The following is a 6454-nucleotide window of genomic DNA, read 5'->3' as shown; positions in this document are numbered from 1 at the left end:
GCATCAAAAGGAGGACTAGCAGCCGCGTTGGATGGGAGAATGTGAAAAGTGTTCATATGTAGTAAAAACCTGAGAAATCCGTCCGTTTTCGTCATTTGTTATCGAATCGACTTAAAGCCAGATCGTCACATTGGCCGCTCTTCTCTCTGAAACGGTTGTACTTATCGTCTGCAAAGCTATGTCGCGTGCTGCGGTATGCCGAGACACTAAAATCAACATAGTAGAACACAGATGAAGCTTCTAAGTTGATGTAATAGACAATAAGAAGTAGTACAATTCAAGTTTTAGGTATGGATTATTGACTTTTTAGCTGGCTTTGGTGCCTTGGGCATGAGCTAGGACCTTGAGATTCTGCATGAAAGGAGGACTAGCAGCCGAGTTGCACCGGAGAATGTGAAAGGTGTTCATATGTAGTAAAAACCTGAGAAATCCGTCCGTTTTCGTCATTTGTTATCGAATCGACTTAAAGCCTAATCGTCACATTGGCCGCTCTTCTCTCTGAAACGGTTGTACTTATATTCTGCAAAGCTATGTCGCATGCTGCGGTATGCGGAGACTCTAAAAGCACCATAGTAGAGCACAGATGAAGCTTCTAAGTTGATGTAATAGCCAGTAAGAAGTAGTACAATTCAAGTTTTAGGTATCGATTATTGACTTTTTAGCTGGCTTTGGTGCCTTGGACATGAGCTAGGACCTTAAGATTCTGCATTAAAGGAGGACTAGCAGCCGAGTTGCACGGGAGAATGTGAAAAGTATTCATATGTAGTAAAAACCTGAGAAATCCGTCCGTTTTCGTCATTTGTTATCGAATCGACTTAAAGCCAGATCGTCACATTGGCCACTCTTCTCTCTGAAACGGTTGTACTTATCGTCTTCAAAACTATGTCGCGTGCTGCGGTATGCGGAGACACTAAAAGCAACATAGTAGAACACAGATGAAGCTTCTAAGTTGATGTAATAGCCAGTAAGAAGTAGTACAATTCAAGTTTTAGGTATCGATTATTGATTTTTTAGCTGGCTTTGGTGCCTTGGACATGAGCTAGGACCTTAAGATTCTGCATCAAAAGGAGGACTAGCAGCCGAGTTGCACGGGACAATGTGAAAAGTGTTCATATGTAGTAAAAACCTGAGAAATCCGTCCGTTTTCGTCATTTGTTATCGAATCGACTTAAAGCCAGATCGTCACATTGGCTGCTCTTCTCTCTGAAACGGTTGTACTTATCGTCTGGAAAGCTTTGTCGCGTGCTGCGGTATGCGGAGACACTAAAAGCACCATAGTAGAACACAGATCAAGCTTCTAAGATGATGTAATAGAGAGTAAGAAGTAGTACAATTCAAGTTTTAGGTATCGATTATTTACTTTTTAGCTGGCTTTGATGCCTTGGACATGTGCTAGGACCTTAAGATTCTGCATGAAAGGAGGACTAGCAGCCGCGTTGGATGGGAGAATGTGAAAAGTGTTCATATGTAGTAAAAACCTGAGAAATCCGTCCGTTTTCGTCATTTGTTATCGAATCGACTTAAAGCCAGATCGTCACATTGGCCGCTCTTCTCTCTGAAACGGTTGTACTTATCGTCTGCAAAGCTATGTCGCGTGCTGCGGTATGCGGAGACACTAAAAGCACCATAGTAGAACACAGATGAAGCTTCTATGATGATGTAATAGCCAGTAAGAAGTAGTACAATTCAAGTTTTAGGTATCGATTATTGACTTTTTAGCTGGCTTTGGTGCCTTGGACATGAGCTAGGACCTTAAGATTCTGCATGAAAGGAGGACTAGCAGCCGCGTTGGATGGGAGAATGTGAAAAGTTTTCATATGTAGTAAAAACCTGAGAAATCCGTCCGTTTTCGTCATTTGTTATCGAATCGACTTAAAGCCAGATCGTCACATTGGCCGCTCTTCTCTCTGAAACGGTTGTACTTATCGCCTGCAAAGCTATGTCGCGTGATGCGGTATGCGGAGACACTAAAAGCACCATAGTAGAACACAGATGAAGCTTCTAAGTTGATGTAATAGCCAGTAAGAAGTAGTACAATTCAAGTTTTAGGTATCGATTATATACTTTTTAGCTGGCTTTGGTGCCTTGGACATGAGCTAGGACCTTAAGATTCTGCATGAAAGGAGGACTAGCAGCCGCGTTGTACGGGAGAATGTGAAATGTGTTCATATGTAGTAAAAACCTGAGATATACGTCCGTTTTCGTCATTTGTTATCGAATCGACTTAAAGCCAGATCGTCACATTGGCCCCTCTTTTCTCTGAAACGGTTGTACTTATCGTCTGCAAAGCTATGTCGCGTACTGCGGTGTGCGGAGACACTAAAAGCACCATGGTAGAACACAGATGAAGCTTCTAAGTTGATGTAATAGCCAGTAAGATGTAGTACAATTCAAGTTTTAGGTATCGATTATTGACTTTTTAGCTGGCTTTGGTGCCTTGGACAGGAGCTAGGACCTTAAGATTCTGCATTAAAGGAGGACTAGCAGCCGAGTTGCACGGGAGAATGTGAAAAGTATTCATATGTAGTAAAAACCTGAGAAATCCGTCCGTTTTCGTCATTTGTTATCGAATCGACTTAAAGCCAGATCGTCACATTGGCCGCTCTTCTCTCTGAAACGGTTGTACTTATCGTCTTCAAAGCTATGTCGCGTGCTGCGGTATGCGGAGACACTAAAAGCACCATAGTAGAACACAGATGAAGCTTCTAAGTTGATGTAATAGCCAGTAAGAAGTAGTACAATTCAAGTTTTAGGTATCGATTATTGATTTTTTAGCTGGCTTTGGTGCCTTGGACATGAGCTAGGACCTTAAGATTCTGCATCAAAAGGAGGACTAGCAGCCGCGTTGCACGGGAGAATGTGAAAAGTGTTCATATGTAGTAAAAACCTGAGAAATCCGTCCGTTTTCGTCATTTGTTATCGAATCGACTTAAAGCCAGATCGTCACATTGGCTGCTCTTCTCTCTGAAACGGTTGTACTTATCGCCCGGAAAGCTTTGTCGCGTGCTGCGGTATGCGGAGACACTAAAAGCACCATAGTAGAACACAGATGAAGCTTCTAAGATGATGTAATAGCCAGTAAGAAGTAGTACAATTCAAGTTTTAGGTATGGATTATTGACTTTTTAGCTGGCTTTGGTGCCTTGGGCATGAGCTAGGACCTTAAGATTCTGCATGAAAGGAGGACTAGCAGCCAAGTTGCACGGGAGAATGTGAAAGGTGTTCATATGTAGTAAAAACCTGAGAAATCCGTCCGTTTTCGTCATTTGTTATCGAATCGACTTAAAGCCAGATCGTCACATTGGCCGCTCTTCTCTCTGAAACGGTTGTACTTATCGTCTGCAAAGCTATGTCGCGTGCTGCGGTATGCGGAGACACTAAAAGCACCATAGTAGAACACAGATGAAGCTTCTATGATGATGTAATAGCCAGTAAGAAGTAGTACAATTCAAGTTTTAGGTATCGATTATATACTTTTTAGCTGGCTTTGGTGCCTTGGACATGAGCTAGGACCTTAAGATTCTGCATGAAAGGAGGACTAGCAGCCGAGTTGCACGGGAGAATGTGAAAAGTGTTCATATGTAGTAAAAACCTGAGAAATCCGTCCGTTTTCGTCATTTGTTATCGAATCGACTTAAAGCCAGATCGTCACATTGGCCGCTCTTCTCTCTGAAACGGTTGTACTTATCGTCTGCAAAGCTATGTTGCGTGCTGCGGTATGCGGAGACTCTAAAAGCACCATAGTAGAACACAGATGAAGCTTCTAAGTTGATGTAATAGCCAGTAAGAAGTAGTACAATTCAAGTTTTAGGTATCGATTATTGATTTTTTAGCTGGCTTTGGTGCCTTGGACATGAGCTAGGACCTTAAGATTCTGCATCAAAAGGAGGACTAGCAGCCGAGTTGCACGGGACAATGTGAAAAGTGTTCATATGTAGTAAAAACCTGAGAAATCCGTCCGTTTTCGTCATTTGTTATCGAATCGACTTAAAGCCAGATCGTCACATTGGCCGCTCTTCTCTCTGAAACGGTTGTACTTATCGCCTGCAAAGCTATGTCGCGTGATGCGGTATGCGGAGACACTAAAAGCACCATAGTAGAACACAGATGAAGCTTCTAAGTTGATGTAATAGCCAGTAAGAAGTAGTACAATTCAAGTTTTAGGTATCGATTATATACTTTTTAGCTGGCTTTGGTGCCTTGGACAGGAGCTAGGACCTTCAGATTCTGCATGAAAGGAGGACTAGCAGCCGCGTTGTACGGGAGAATGTGAAATGTGTTCATATGTAGTAAAAACCTGAGATATACGTCCGTTTTCGTCATTTGTTAACGAATCGACTTAAAGCCAGATCGTCACATTGGCTGCTCTTCTCTCTGAAACGGTTGCACTTATCGTCTGGAAAGCTTTGAGCGTGCTGCGGTATGCGGAGACACTAAAAGCACCATAGAAGAACACAGATGAAGCTTCTAAGATGATGTAATAGCCAGTAAGAAGTAGTACAATTCAAGTTTTAGGTACTGATTATTGACTTTTTAGCTGGCTTTGGTGCCTTGGACATGAGCTAGGACCTTAAGATTCTGCATGAAAGGAGGACTAGCAGCCGAGTTGCACGTGAGAATGTGAAAAGTGTTCATATGTAGTAAAAACCTGAGAAATCCGTCCGTTTTCGTCATTTGTTATCGAATCGACTTAAAGCCAGATCGTCACATTGGCCCCTCTTTTCTCTGAAACGGTTGTACTTATCGTCTGCAAAGCTATGTCGCGTACTGCGGTGTGCGGAGACACTAAAAGCACCATGGTAGAACACAGATGAAGCTTCTAAGTTGATGTAATAGCCAGTAAGATGTAGTACAATTCAAGTTTTAGGTATCGATTAATGACTTTTTAGCTGGCTTTGGTGCCTTGGACAGGAGCTAGGACCTTAAGATTCTGCATTAAAGGAGGACTAGCAGCCGAGTTGCACGGGAGAATGTGAAAAGTATTCATATGTAGTAAAAACCTGAGAAATCCGTCCGTTTTCGTCATTTGTTATCGAATCGACTTAAAGCCAGATCGTCACATTGGCCGCTCTTCTCTCTGAAACGGATGTACTTATCGTCTTCAAAGCTATGTCGCGTGCTGCGGTATGCGGAGACACTAAAAGCACCATAGTAGAACACAGATGAAGCTTCTAAGTTGATGTAATAGCCAGTAAGAAGTAGTACAATTCAAGTTTTAGGTATCGATTATTGATTTTTTAGCTGGCTTTGGTGCCTTGGACATGAGCTAGGACCTTAAGATTCTGCATCAAAAGGAGGACTAGCAGCCGCGTTGCACGGGAGAATGTGAAAAGTGTTCATATGTAGTAAAAACCTGAGAAATCCGTCCGTTTTCGTCATTTGTTATCGAATCGACTTAAAGCCAGATCGTCACATTGGCTGCTCTTCTCTCTGAAACGGTTGTACTTATCGCCTGGAAAGCTTTGCCGCGTGCTGCGGTATGCGGAGACACTAAAAGCACCATAGTAGAACACAGATGAAGCTTCTAAGATAATGTAATAGCCAGTAAGAAGTAGTACAATTCAAGTTTTAGGTATGGATTATTGACTTTTTAGCTGGCTTTGGTGCCTTGGGCATGAGCTAGGACCTTAAGATTCTGCATGAAAGGAGGACTAGCAGCCGAGTTGCACGGGAGAATGTGAAAGGTGTTCATATGTAGTAAAAACCTGAGAAATCCGTCCGTTTTCGTCATTTGTTATCGAATCGACTTAAAGCCAGATCGTCACATTGGCCGCTCTTCTCTCTGAAACGGTTGTACTTATCGTCTGCAAAGCTATGTTGCGTGCTGCGGTATGCGGAGACTCTAAAAGCACCATAGTAGAACACAGATGAAGCTTCTAAGTTGATGTAATAGCCAGTAAGAAGTAGTACAATTCAAGTTTTAGGTATCGATTATTGACTTTTTAGCTGGCTTTGGTGCATTGGACATGAGCTAGGACCTTAAGATTCTGCACGAAAGGAGGACTAGCAGCCGAGTTGCACCGGAGAATGTGAAAGGTGTTCATATGTAGTAAAAACCTGAGAAATCCGTCCGTTTTCGTCATTTGTTATCGAATCGACTTAAAGCCTGATCGTCACATTGGCCGCTCTTCTCTCTGAAACGGTTGTACTTATCGTCTGCAAAGCTATGTCGCGTGCTGCGGTATGTGGAGACACTAAAAGCACCATAGTAGAACACAGATGAAGCTTCTATGATGATGTAATAGCCAGAAAGAAGTAGTACAATTCAAGTTTTAGGTATCGATTATTGACTTTTTAGTTGGCTTAGGTGCCTTGGACATGAGCTAGGACCTTAAGATTGTGCATGAAAGGAGGAATAGCAGCCGCGTTGGATGGGAGAATGTGAAAAGTGTTCATATGTAGTAAAAACCTGAGAAATCCGTCCGTTTTCGTCATTTGTTATCGAATCGACTTAA

This window comes from Schistocerca gregaria, unplaced genomic scaffold, assembly GCF_023897955.1.
Source record: "Schistocerca gregaria isolate iqSchGreg1 unplaced genomic scaffold, iqSchGreg1.2 ptg000387l, whole genome shotgun sequence".
Classification (NCBI taxonomy): Eukaryota; Metazoa; Arthropoda; class Insecta; order Orthoptera; family Acrididae; genus Schistocerca; species Schistocerca gregaria.
The sequence above is the reverse complement of the archived record's forward strand: the minus strand, read 5'-3'. Positions refer to the sequence as shown.